Source organism: Neophocaena asiaeorientalis, unplaced genomic scaffold, assembly GCF_003031525.2.
Source record: "Neophocaena asiaeorientalis asiaeorientalis breed wild unplaced genomic scaffold, Neophocaena_asiaeorientalis_V1.1 scaffold180, whole genome shotgun sequence".
Classification (NCBI taxonomy): Eukaryota; Metazoa; Chordata; class Mammalia; order Artiodactyla; family Phocoenidae; genus Neophocaena; species Neophocaena asiaeorientalis.
The window spans coordinates 4,924,650-4,937,985 of record NW_020173697.1 but is presented as its reverse complement, the minus strand read 5'-3'; positions in this window follow the sequence as shown (position 1 = coordinate 4,937,985).

Here is a 13,336-nt window from a genome sequence, read left to right as displayed (position 1 = left end):
CCATTTCAAACAAGTAGCTTCCAGGAAGAGGGACCACTTCTTTCACCAGGTTCTCAGGGGGAACTTTACCTTCACGGGTTAAGAACTCTGCACTAAATTGTGAGCTCTCTGAACGCAGACACGATCACATTACGTTTTGTTTCCCTGTTTGCAGCTTAGTTCCTAGGGCTTGTGAACACTAAATGCATTAGCTAATGGTTGAATAAATGAGGGAATGAAATAACTCATTTAAAAAGAATGTATTACTATGGGTAAGAACCAGTGTTGCCTGTAGCTATGATTAAAATAGACCTGGTTGCTGCTTTCATTGGGAAAATAATCTGGCAAGGGAGACAGGCATGAAACAATTAATCATGCAATTGCTATTTCACTGCAATAGTGGGAAGGCCTGTAAGGCAGAAGGACAGGGTGCTAGCAGAGGGCTTTGATCCAGTCTGCTAGTGGGGGTCTGAGGTCAGAGAAGGCTCCTCTGAGGTCTTAATGCGCATATAGTAAAAGAATAATAACTAAGGAATATTACCAACAGCGATAACTACAGTTACTATCCATCAGTATGTTACAGGGTTAGCTAGGAGACAGCATTATTTATACATAAAGAATACAAATCTTGACTTAAGAGATCCCTTTGATTGATGAAGGAGATTTGCTAGTGAAGGCAAATGTTCCTCCTTGATGAGATCACTTGGCTTGGACATTTCACCAGGAAGTACCATGGAAGAGAGTAACCCTGAAATTTTATGAAACTCCTTTTTTAAAAAAATCTGCCCCCAATTTTCTAACAGTGTAAGGCCAGCTCTGGATACTTAATGTCAAGCCCCTAGGGCAGCATGTCTGCCAGGCTCAGTGTCCCAGAAGGGGTTCTGAGTCTGGCCTCAGTCCTCTGACCACCCCCCGCCCCACTGCCCCCAGCATCCCATTTCTACCTCTGCCCTCTGGTTGGAGGGTCAGCTCACCTGCTGCATCTCCCAGACTCACGGGAGCTTCCCCATCCCAGCCCCCCATCCGACAGGTCTGTGTCAGAGGCCCTGGCCGGCTCAGGCCCCTCCTTGGTGCCCTGACTCACTGGGACTCTGCACGGTCCCACCCCTCCAGGTTCTCCTGGGGAAGCCAGACTCCACACCATGTGTCAGCATCTGAGATGGGCCTGAATCCACGGCTCCTGCATCTCCAGGTCCTGCCGTGTGGCTGCAGGTCTTGTTGGAATGATCACAGCCTGCTGTTCCTCATCCACAGCTGCGGAGACCCATCCCCTGAGTTATGCCGAGCAGAAAACTGGGGCTTCTCAGACACACACAAAACTTCTAACTAAAATAGGCCTCAGTGCTGGGGCCTGAACTGTCCCCGTCCCCCGCCAACAACACTCATCTGTTGATGCCCTCACCCACAATGGGACTGTATTTGGAATAGGGCCTTTCAGGAGGTAATTAAGGGCTGCCTTAGTCTGTCTGGGTGGCTTATGAACAACAGACATTTATTTCTCACAGTTCTGGACACTGGAAGTCAGAGATCAAGGCGCAGGCATTTTCAGCGTCTGCTGAGAACCATCTTCTGGTTCACGGCCAGCCATCTGTCACCATGTCCTCACTGGCAGTGAGGCAGGGACCTCTCTGCAGTCTCTGTTGTAAGGGCACTGACCCTGTAACAGGGAAGAACCAAATTAGACTACATGTTGGATCTGTTTCTTTTACTTTAACCTTTGCATTCTGCTGTTTTTGTTCACTAAAAGGATACTGTCTATACATAATGACCTGCCTCAGGGAACCCTGTCCCTCTGCCTGAATGTTAACCCAAAGTGCCTTTGTTCAGGGAAACATCCGGACCCTGCCCACCTGCGGATGGCTGCGAGAAAGAAGAAATTAACACATCACCTCCCCAAGGCTGGCCACTCCAGGTGATATTTGCAAAACTTATGGTCTTTTACTTTACTTCCTCATCTCCCCCTCTCTGTGCTATAAAAGAAACTGGCATCCAAACCCTGAGAAGATGGTTATTTTGAGACTTTAGTCTGCCATCTGCTCAGTCTGCCGCCTTTCTGAATAAAGTCGTATTCACTGCCTCAACACCTTGTCTCCGATTTATTTGTTGTGAGGTGAGCAGAGCAGCATGGACTTGGTAACAAATTTGGCGAGCCAGCCAGGAACCTTGCTGCTTGTGGATAGCTGGCCCCAGTGAGGAAACATTGGGGCAAGGCCCTAGCAGCTGCCAGGACCATTTGTCCTGAGGATCTTCCCTTCAAAATTCCCTGAAGCAGCACCGGCTACTCCAGCGCTTGGCAGTTGAAGCAAGGAACCGACCAACTTTTGCAAGTCCTCGGACTCGATTTTGTAGGGTAAGTCTACCCAATTTGGTAACCGGTTCGTTTGTTTTGGTCTTGGTCTTGTTTTGGTTTTGTGTATCCTTTTGTGTTGTGAGTTGACGGACTCAACTTTGTAGGGTAAGTCACTCTGGCGTGCATACTGGGAACATATTCCCCTCTCAATTTGGGCTTTTTCTTTACGGGAGAAGCCAGTTTGTTTGATTGGGGTACACTGTTCCAACAGGTACCAGGTACAATTCCTCCAGGGGGGAATTGTTGTTGGACTCTATCTGATTTGGAGCCGGTTCGTTGGGATCTAGTTCATTGGTTTTGTAGGGTAAGTCTACCCAGTTCGGGAACCGGCTTGTTGGCTTTCATCTTGGTTTTGTGTGCATCAATGCCAGAGTTTGTTTGGACCTTTTGTGTTGGAATTTGTTTGCGCCTTTTGTGTTTTGGTGTTATCAAACTTATAAAAATGGGAAATACTCCATCTATCCTGAAGGAGAGCCCTTTGGGACGTATATTAGATAAATGGATGAAACATAGCCATGAGCCTATGACTAAGAAAGACGTGATGTACTACTGTAATAGGGTGTGGACTCAATATTTATGATCATAAGAGCAACGGCCTCTGAATGGCTCACTCAATTATTACATGATCTCACAGAAGTGTTTGGCAAAAGAGCAGGCTGCACTGGCAGTTGTTCCAACTGCCCTCCCACCCCATGCTGCCATCATATTCACTGCCTCCTGCTTCCCCTACCCATGGGGATCAAATAGAAGTTTCTATGTTAACCTCCAGAGCACAGGAGCCTGATTTAGTATCACCATCTAAGACCCGACAGGACACACAATTTGTACCGAGAGCCACTTCTGCAGCAGGGCAATTTCCCTCGTGCCAACATCCTATAAGAGGCCAGGGGGCTCCCTTGGACTTGAGGCATCCGATTCTAATTTCCCCACAGGAGCCCCAGGTAACTTTGACAGTGGGGAACAAGTTGATTGACTACCTTCCCTATTTGTCTTAAGAGGCTTGTAAATATTAAACAAAGGGGAAACAAAGTCATGCTAGGAAAAACTTGCCTGTAACTTTGAGATGCAAATGTCCTACCTGGTCTTCTCAGGAACTCTCATCTCTTCCATCTTTTTAAAATGCAATCTTTAAAAAGAGGGTAAGGTAATTTAGAAATTGACTTGTCAAGGATAAATAAAAACCCTAAGTGTCTTTTCTGTAAAACTTCAGCCATCTAGACAAGTGAGCTTGATTTGTTCCATCTGCCAGAAACCTAATCTTAATTCAACCTCTTTTTGTAAACTGATGGGCTTTACACTGCTGTACCTGACTCAGGGCTGACATTTTGCAATGAAAACTATGATGTCTCTGTTTGTCTCCTTGTACGAGTCTTGGTATTTGTATAACATTACTGAGGTTGATTTGTGGATTAACTCTATTTAACTGGCTTAAAGAAAAGTAAGCACTCACAAACTAAACAATTCTAAATATAAGAAAAATTAAGCTAAATGAGTTTCAGGTTCACATGAACTGAGAAATATTCAGTATTACTGTTTGTTAATCTAATTAATATAGACGTGTCATTAGAGTCATCAGCATTAAGTATAATACTTTTATTGTGCCTAGGTTTTATATAAGCTAAACAAAATCTTGTTATGTCTCTTGCAAATTTGTCAGCAGGGAAAGTAACTTGATGTGAAGAAACTTTTAAGGAAAGAAAATGCAAATGAAATAAGAGCTTTAGGTGAACTTTTAAAAATAATTATCTTTTAGGAATGTTTAACTAAAATTAATCTCTCCAGATATTCAACAACGTGAAAGTTAGAATAGTGCTAAAATAAGTTAAGTGATGGAAGGTTTATGGAAAGTGAACCCCAAGAAAAGAGTTTTGTACATGGTCAGGATTCACTACATTTAAAATAAGTTTAACTGAGTAAATAAATTTTAAAAGCAAGTTGGTGCAAAACTTGAATTTGGCTTTTCTCTCTGTTAAGATGACAAGGTTTCTTAAGATTGTGAACTGCCTTTGATAACAAATTTTAAGTTTCTCTACCTTTTAAGTGATCTGGTTCTGTATTTGCCTTTGAAATCTTTTATTGTTACTTCGGCTAAGTGAATAACTATTGTTTCACAGTGACCCTATCTGACTGTTTTAGACCTTTTTGATATTTTTTTGACAAAACTTCCCAAATCAAATTATAATAAAGTTCCTTTGACCTCTGGCTAACTCTGGGATGCTTCAAAGGGCCCCTGAAACACCCTAAAGAGAGATATTAACTAATTAGGTTCACTTGGTATGTTAAATTACATGGGAAGTGTTGTCAAATAAGTAATAAGTCTTCTTAGGTTATATTTTATGGCAAATGATACACGTACTCTAGAGATTATATGGAGTTCCTAAAATTTGGTATGTCCTGGTAAAATGTATCAGTCATAATTCTAGTTGTTATCTGAAAGTGTTACATGTCACAGCAGTAACCAAATTACTTTGTCAATTGCATGGTAATCAGATTTAAATGTGCCTTCTTAAGTCTTTTGTCATTATAGACAGTTATGGTTTCACTCTGATGCCTTGGCAAAAATGCTTCCTCTCCAAGAAGATTTATAGAAAGGACCTTTGGATAAATACAAGTTTCTGGCTTTCAGACCATAATGCTGAACTGGGTAAGAAACTGAAGAATTCTAATAGGAAACCTGATGGCTTCATAAAGCTGTTAACAAGAACGATTAGTTACATAGAACTGAGTAAAGTGGTGAATATGGTTATAATTTTTATGGTTTCTATCTGAAAAATGACTGGTTAAATCTGTGTTTTCCAGGTGTAAGGAAAACCTTCCCCTTAAACTAATTATGGCTTACAATAATTTGGTAAATTATACCTTTGTAAGCCAAATTGTTTGTACTTTGTATCTCCCTGCTGCACTATGTCTTTGTCAATGTTACTAGCTGCATTACTTATACCCTATTTTATAAGACTGTTGTCTCTTACAGTACCCAGTGTGTAACCAGGCTTCCAACAAAACTTCTATGGCTAAACACCTTGAGGAAGTAGATCACATTTATAACATAAGATAATTGTAATAGTGTGATCCTAGCTATGGGAGGAAGCAACAAGGGAAAATGTCTCCTGGATCATAATTAGATAGAGGATCCAGAGAATGTTTAATTATCAGTAGGGCCTAATCCAAAATCTAGCACCTGGAGTGACATATCAAGAATTTTCGCCTGACCTGGGGTGAGCCTCCCAGCGCTATGGGACAAAATTTGATCCTGAAATGTCTCCCAAATATTGGTCAAAACCCTGACCAAGAGGAGAGGATATGAGAAATGGAATATTTCCTGCCACATCAGCCATTAGTGATTTCAGCCCTCCAACGTGGGCCTGTGAGCCCTGAGGAAACTCAGGAGATGAGAATACAGGATACAGGCCCCAGATAGCTGAGGTGAGTATCAAGAGGGTGATTTCAGTGAGCCCAGACTCCTGCGTTTTCCCATACAGAGAAAAATGCTCAATTCCTTAACTTGAGATGCTGCCTTCCGGGCTTGAAGCCCTCAAAATTCCCACTGAATAGATCATAACTCTCAACTTGTAGGTTGTGAGGTTTTTTTTGTTTTTTTTTAAGGTTACAGGTGTAAAGGAGATACTTTCCAGAGAGGAACAGAAGAGCCAACGTTTGTTACAATGGCACCAATGGCGGACACTCCCACCGATGGCGGACACTCCCAGAAAGATCCATCTGATGAAGCAATTAGAATGGTCGTCACCCCTTTTTCCACAAGACTGTGGAATGGACATTGACAGTGGGGAACTGTCACAGGGAAGAGCGAAATCTGACTCCATGTTGGATCTGTTTCTTTTACTTTAACCTTTGCTTTCCCCCTGCTTTTGTTCACTAAAAGGATACTGTCTATACATAATGGCCTGCCTCAGGGAACCCTGTCCCTCTGCCTGAATGTTAACCCAAAGTGCCTTTGTTCAGGGAAACATCCGGACCCTGCCCACCTGCTGGATGGCTGCAAGAAAGAAGAAATTAACACACATCCTCCCAGAGGCTGGCCATTCCAGGTGATATTTGCAAAATGTATGGCCTTTTTACTTTACTTCCCCATCTCCCCCTCTCTGTGCTATAAAAGAAATTGGCATCCAAACCCTGAGAAGATGGTTATTTTGAGACTTTAGTCTGCCATCTTCAAGGTCTGCCGGCTTTCCCAATAAAGTCATATTCATGCCTCAATACCTCGTCTCCGATTTATTGGCCTGTTGTGAGGTGAGCAGAGTGAGCTTGGACTCGGTAACAACCCCATTCCCCAGGGCTCTACCCTCTAGACCGCATCACCTCCAAAGCTGCCCCCCCCGCCCCCCGCCGTCATACCATCATACTGGGGGTTAGGATTTCAACATATGAATCTGGGGGGAGACAAACACCCAGTGTATAGCAAAGGTGGGGCCCTAATCCTACAGGTCTGGTGTCGTTGTAAAAAAAGGAAGAGACACCAGTGATCTCTCTCTCTTTTCCTCTGTCCCTCTGTGTGCACACAGGGGGAAGGTCATGTGAGGACAGAAAGAAGGCCACCATCCACAAGCCAGGACGAGCTCTCACCAGAAACCAACCTGACGGCACCCGGGTCTTGGATCCCTAGGCTCCAGAACTGCTAGATTTTGTTCCGGCCGCCCCCCGTAGACTAGCACAATAGGACTATCACTTTCTTCCTACAACCGAGCCACAAAGCGACATCTTTGCTGGATAATACCACACAGCCCGCTGAACACGCGAGTTGAGTTGGGAAGAGAAATGTCACCATGAGATCAAAAGCATAGAGACCGTGGACCTCACTCTCGTCACTCACCGTCACTCGCAGACATCCAGACCCCTAAGACCTCTCCCGTCTGCTGGCCAAAGCTCACTTTCAGGGAGGACTTTGAAATCCCTTCCCTCTAACTGTCATAAATAATATAACAGCACGGGGCACGAAGTTGCTTAGAGACATGAGAATTTAACCGAGAGCCCAGTGTTAAGCTAAAGGAATGACAATCTAACCGTGAAGTAATATCTGGCATCCACCTTTCCAACAACATAACTCTGTTGTGAGCTCAGGGTTACTCTCGGCAGCAGCACAAAACTCTGGGATGAGAGGAGGGAGAAGCAGCCACCTCAACCGTGGGAACCCCAGGTGATGAGAGATGGTACGCAGTAGGTGATGATGTCACGTGACGAAGGCACTGATATAACTGTGGACCAGGTGCTGTGGGAGCACAGGGCTTCCGACTTGGGCCAGGGAGTGAAGGTGTGCGTGCTTGTGCATGTGCGTGTACTTCTATATGTATGCACACATATACACAAAAAACAGATAACATCATTACAGGTACTATTATATTAGAGACACATGTACATTATCGTATTTGTGCATTGTGTATACATGTGTATATGTATACATACATATACACGTAAAACAGATGTTACTATAGACATGTATTTTAGGCATGTGTACATAGGTATGAATGTGTGTACACGTGTATATGTGAGTGTGTGTACATCTATTATATGTACAAATGCACACACATACCCACACATAAAATAGATAACGTTTTATTATACGTATTATATTATAGGCATGTGTACATTATCATTTATGTATTGTGTATATGTGAGCGTGTATATCTATTACATACACATAAAATAGATATTATAGGCATGTATTATTATAGGCGTGTGTACATCACATGTATGAATATGTGTACACATGGGTATACGTGTGTGTACATCTATTATATGTACAAATGCACACACATACCCACACATAAAATAGATAACATTTTATTATAGGTCTTATTATTATAGGCATGTGTACACCATTCTATATGTACATATATATATGTGTACATATATGTGTATATGTCTGTGAGTGTGTACGTCTGTAAAAGCCATGACTAAAAAAACAGCTAATGCTCCCTGGATACTTAAATACCACATGCCAAGTCCACTGCACAGCGGCGAGTGGCAGAACTGGGGTTTCTCCCCAGGAGCCCGAACACGGACCACGTGCACATGTGAGCCCAGTGATGGGTTCAGGGGCCATCACTGCCACACGCACCCAGCAGGGCTGGGCCCGGGGCCTGTGTGAGGGGGCGGGCTGGGCTGGGAAGGCACCCCTAGCAGCTCAGACAAACTCCCGCCCTCCCTGGGGAGTGCCAAGCAAGAGCTCTGTGATCAGTGCCAAACGGACATCGTCTAGTCTCCTGGACAGACTACCGTGCTGTTCTCTTCACAAAGTAGCTGAGCTCAATGCCCCGTGAAATCTACGAATGTTTTGTTCCAGGTAACTAGTAATGGGCCTGGCGTAGCATGCAACACACAACGTGCAGGGAAACGGAATAGGAGGTGATGACATCTGAGGAGAGATACATGAATTTTGTAAAAAGTGAAACAGCTGCCAATTCTTCCATGGAATAAGAATCTGTCCCCTCTGGGAAGTAGCGCTCAGGATTTGCTTAAGTTAGGAATTTAAGGAGCAAATATTTACGGGTCCCTCCACAACTGATGAGCAGGAAAAAAAATGTGTCAGAAATCACCTTCTAATTTTAAAAAGTGACATTAATTTCTTTGGCTATGTTATTAGGCTAACCCCTAGACCATAGTAATTTAAAACAAACAAATGCAAAGTGGCTGATCCTCAACCAACACTGTGGAAAATATCCTTTCCCCCTTTTGCTGAATAGAGAGAGAATAAATCAGTGGAAAAGAATTTGCGTAGAAGGTGACAAACTGAAATATGAATACTTTCAGTCGAAGTGAAGACTTAGTCTGCTGTTTCAGGCAAGACTCGATACATAAATATGAGATTGGCAACACAGCATCACATTTAACTAGAATTAGACTGTCCTAGCTGTACCAGAAACTGTGTTATCTTGCGGAAGTTATTAAACTCTCCAGGTGAAAGTGTCTTCAGAGAAATGGGGAAAGTAACATTCATGGGAGGTGATTCAGGTGATTCACAGGCAGAAGATGAGTTGATCCACCTCATCATGGTCAATCATTAGTAGGACCTTCTTCCAGTGGGAATTCCAGCACATGCACTGCGAACCACGGCTCTGCAATCACTATCTGTGGTCTCGCCTTAGCTCGTTCTTCTAGTTTCTCCGTTTAAAAAGCATTCTTTCCCTCAGTTGTTTTTTTTTTTTTCCTTCCAATATCTATCAATTCCTTCTTGTATCTCAGACAAAATGTATCGACCACCTTCCTGGTTTCTAACTTCTACCCCTTGCATTCCTTTCAAATCAATGGATAAAAGAGTATTTGTTTCCTGAGGACTCAACTCAGACACATTTCTTTGTAAAGGATTAATCTCACATACGTTTCTAAAGTTCTGGTCCTCAGAATGACACTGAAATACACGGTGAAGTGTATTTTTCTATTAACATGTAGCACATCCTCCCTATATGGAGTTCTTGGAGCTGTTTTGAAGCTATGGACAAAGTGGTGAATCAAACAAAAATGACATGTGCTTAACACCACGAGCACTGGCTGTGAGTTCCCCAAAGGGTCAGCTCGTCCTCGTCTTGCCTGTAAAGGAGAAATGTCAACACAAACCAGCCTTACAGGAGTGTTTAGTATAAACAGCACCTCAAAAACATGGGGTTTCTGTGGGAAGCACCACAAAACAGCAATATATTAATTTCATTACATAATCTAAGAATAACCTTAGTAGCAGAAAACACATACTGCCTATTATGCATAGCTAATATTTTAAATAATATATCACAAACACAGGTCCACATCAAGGAGGGAAGGCTAATTCCAAAACTACGTGTGATCAGCTATTTTCAAGTTTTCTATTGACATTCGATTGGTACTTCTTTGTTAATTTGGGGGAATCACCTAGGCATTTGTGAGGACCCAAACCAGAGTGCAAAAATAATAATTGGAGGAAAATTTTTTAAGTGAGAAAAGTCTGTTTTCTGAGCACGAAGCCAAGACCTTGGTTTTCGGGGCAGCACTAGTGCTGGTGAGGTGGGGTGACCACGTGGATGTAGGGGGGTCAGCCAAACCAGCAACAGGGTCACAGAGGAGGGGGGCTGCGAGCCAGATGCCACAGTCCCCGCTGGAGGGTGGAGAGCAGCAAGGATGAGACAGCAGACAGCCAAGGGGAGGGGGAAGGTGCTTAGCTCAGCAACTGCAATTGGTTAGAAGCTATCATGTTACACACACACACTGCAAGTTTCACACTAAGGGATAAATCACACGTCGTCAAAATGGCAGACCAAAAGGAGATCACCACTTCCCAGCACCCTCTATGTCTGGTGCACTGGGGCGCTATGTCTGCCTGCTCAGCGCACCTTCCCTTTTCCTTCTGGCAGCAGCACCTCCTATTTCCTACAGAGAATGGCATTCCCACTCTCCTTACGGTCCTGGCCAGGCTGCCAGTGATGTGCCAACCCTCCAGCCTTGTAAAGTCAGGTGACCTAATCCGCAAAAATACGCGTGTGTCTCCCGTGAATTTCACTCCTGAGAGGAGCCAGGAGAGGCGGAGATGAATCCACTCATCCAGGGGAACAGCTGCGCCCAGGAAACAGTCACGACCCCCTGCTGCCGGGACGCCCAGAGCCCCCGGTCCTGACACTTGGCTGTTAACCTCTTCCTCGACCATGCGGGGGACCCAGTATTATTCTAACACTTTTCTCCCTTCAGCTTGGCAGTGCTGGTGTGGGTTGCTTGTAACCCGAGCACTCTGACAGTGCCAGGCAGGGTGCTAGGTGCTTTATATGGGAATGTCTTTAATTTTGTGCTCGTAACATCCTTGAGGGGAAGATACCCTGATCCCACGTTACGCACAAGAGGCCGTGGAGGTTAGAGTCACCTACTCACCGACACACCGCCAACGAGGGACGAAGCGTGATGAGGACCTCACTGGGTGCCAGGAGCCAGGCTCCTCCAGCTCACAGACAAGCAGGGATATTAAAAAGTTCCCTTTGTTAGGGAGGCAGGATGAATAGTTGAAGTGTAGGTTTTTTAGGGCAGTGAAACTATTCTGTGTGATAGTGTAATGATGGATACATGACACGCATTTGTCAAAACCCATAAAACTGTACAACACACAGAGTGAATCGAATGTAAATTAATAATATATCAGTATTGGTTCATTAATTGTGACAAATACAGCACACTAATGCACGATGTTAATAACAGAGCAGACTGTGAAGGGCAGAGGTATATGGAACTTTCTGAACTACCTTCTCAGGTCTTTAAAACCCTGCTAAAAAATAAAGTCCATTGATTTTTTTTTTTAATAAAGCAGAAGTCCCTTCGTTGGCCCATAAGCTCAACATCTCAGATGCTTTCTGCTTTGAAGGACCTTTACTATATATCAGCAGATACAACAGATTAAAGTTCTATATATTGTTTTAATGTATACGTTATTTCCCTATAGAAAACATCCCATCGTCATATAAGATCCGGATCTTTTATTCTCTGCCCGGTTATGTCGCAAATTCTTTTGTGTTCCTGATTAAAAACAATTTAATAGCATACAGCCACCTAGCGGTTGTTAAGTGTCGTGGTGACTCTGAGAACACGCTTAGTAACCATGGTTTAAAGCGAGCTAACATAACAATCAGTAAAGAGGTATCCTATGTGTAAGGAACTGTACCAGGTGTCATGGGAGAAACAACGTACACGAAGGGAATTTTTTTCTTCTATGTAAGTATAGTTGATTTACAATGTTGTGTTAGTTTCAGGTGTAAGCACAGTGATTCAGTTAGATACTGTTTTCAGATTATATTCCACTATAGGTTACTACAAGATATTGAATATAGTTCCCTGTGCTATACAGTAAGACCTGTGGGTTACCTATTTTATATATAGTAGTGTGTATGGGTTAATCCCCAATTCCTAATCTATCTCTCCTCTGTCCTTCCCCTTTGGTAACTGCATGTTTGTTTTCTATGTCTGTTGAGTCTCTCTCTGTTTTGTAAATAAGTTCATTTGTATGATTTTTTTACATTCCACATATAAGTGATATTAAATGTCTGACCTACTTCACTTTGATAATCTCTAGGTCCACCCTTATTGCTGCAAACGGCATTATTTCATTCTTTCTATGGCTGAGTAAGATTCCATTGTATATATGTACCACCTTAAGAAGAGAAGTTTCCTCCCAAGGCTTTTACTGTCTAACTGGAAAGACGAAGAGTAAAGTAGAGGCTAGAGGTGGAACAAAAATGTAGAAGTATGTGTGACTCGCTGTGAAATGGATGTTTTAACAGAGGTGACCATGGCATCCCATGAAGGACCTGAAGGTCTCTCAGGGCCAGGGAAACAGGAACTCGGAACTCGGCTTGTTTCTGTCAGACAGCAAACCGTGTGATGCCCAGCAGCCCCCTGAAGTAATATAAGGTGCCCGTGGGGCACGGCTGACACGTGGCATGTCCTATTTCCAAGGGACAACTTCCAGAGGCTGGTTTTCCAGATTCACAGGACACAGCTTCTGAGTGGTCACCTTCTGCTCCTCCCAGCTGAATCAGAGACAAGTCACATCACTACACTGACTTTGTTAAGGAGGTCACTGCCTCATGTTAGGAACCTCCAGGGAGGGTTTGGTGCCGTCCTCTCAGGCTGATTGAGATTTATGTCTTGAAATGCCAAACTGCATGTTTAATCTGTCATCCAAGCAGACTGTCCGATCCAGAAATGACAAGATTTAACACACAGTATTTCATGCCCAAGACTAACAGCAAAAGCTGCAGTGTGTCTCCGCACACTCAAAGTAAACACAATGTGCTAACGGGTGGTTTTTCCTCCCTCACCAGATAAGTACTGGTTTCTTCTTACTAAAAACAAATTATTTTATTTCACTTAAGAAGACTATGATTAAGTGTACAAAATTACACTTGTCTTTAATTGAACAGATTTCCTTCCTTCCTCTGGGTTAGTGGGATGTTGCATGTTATTATACAGCTTGGGAAAACCCAGACAAGGAAGGCTTCACTTTCAGGACTGAAGCTGGGTTGGTAACAGCTCTTGCAGAACTAT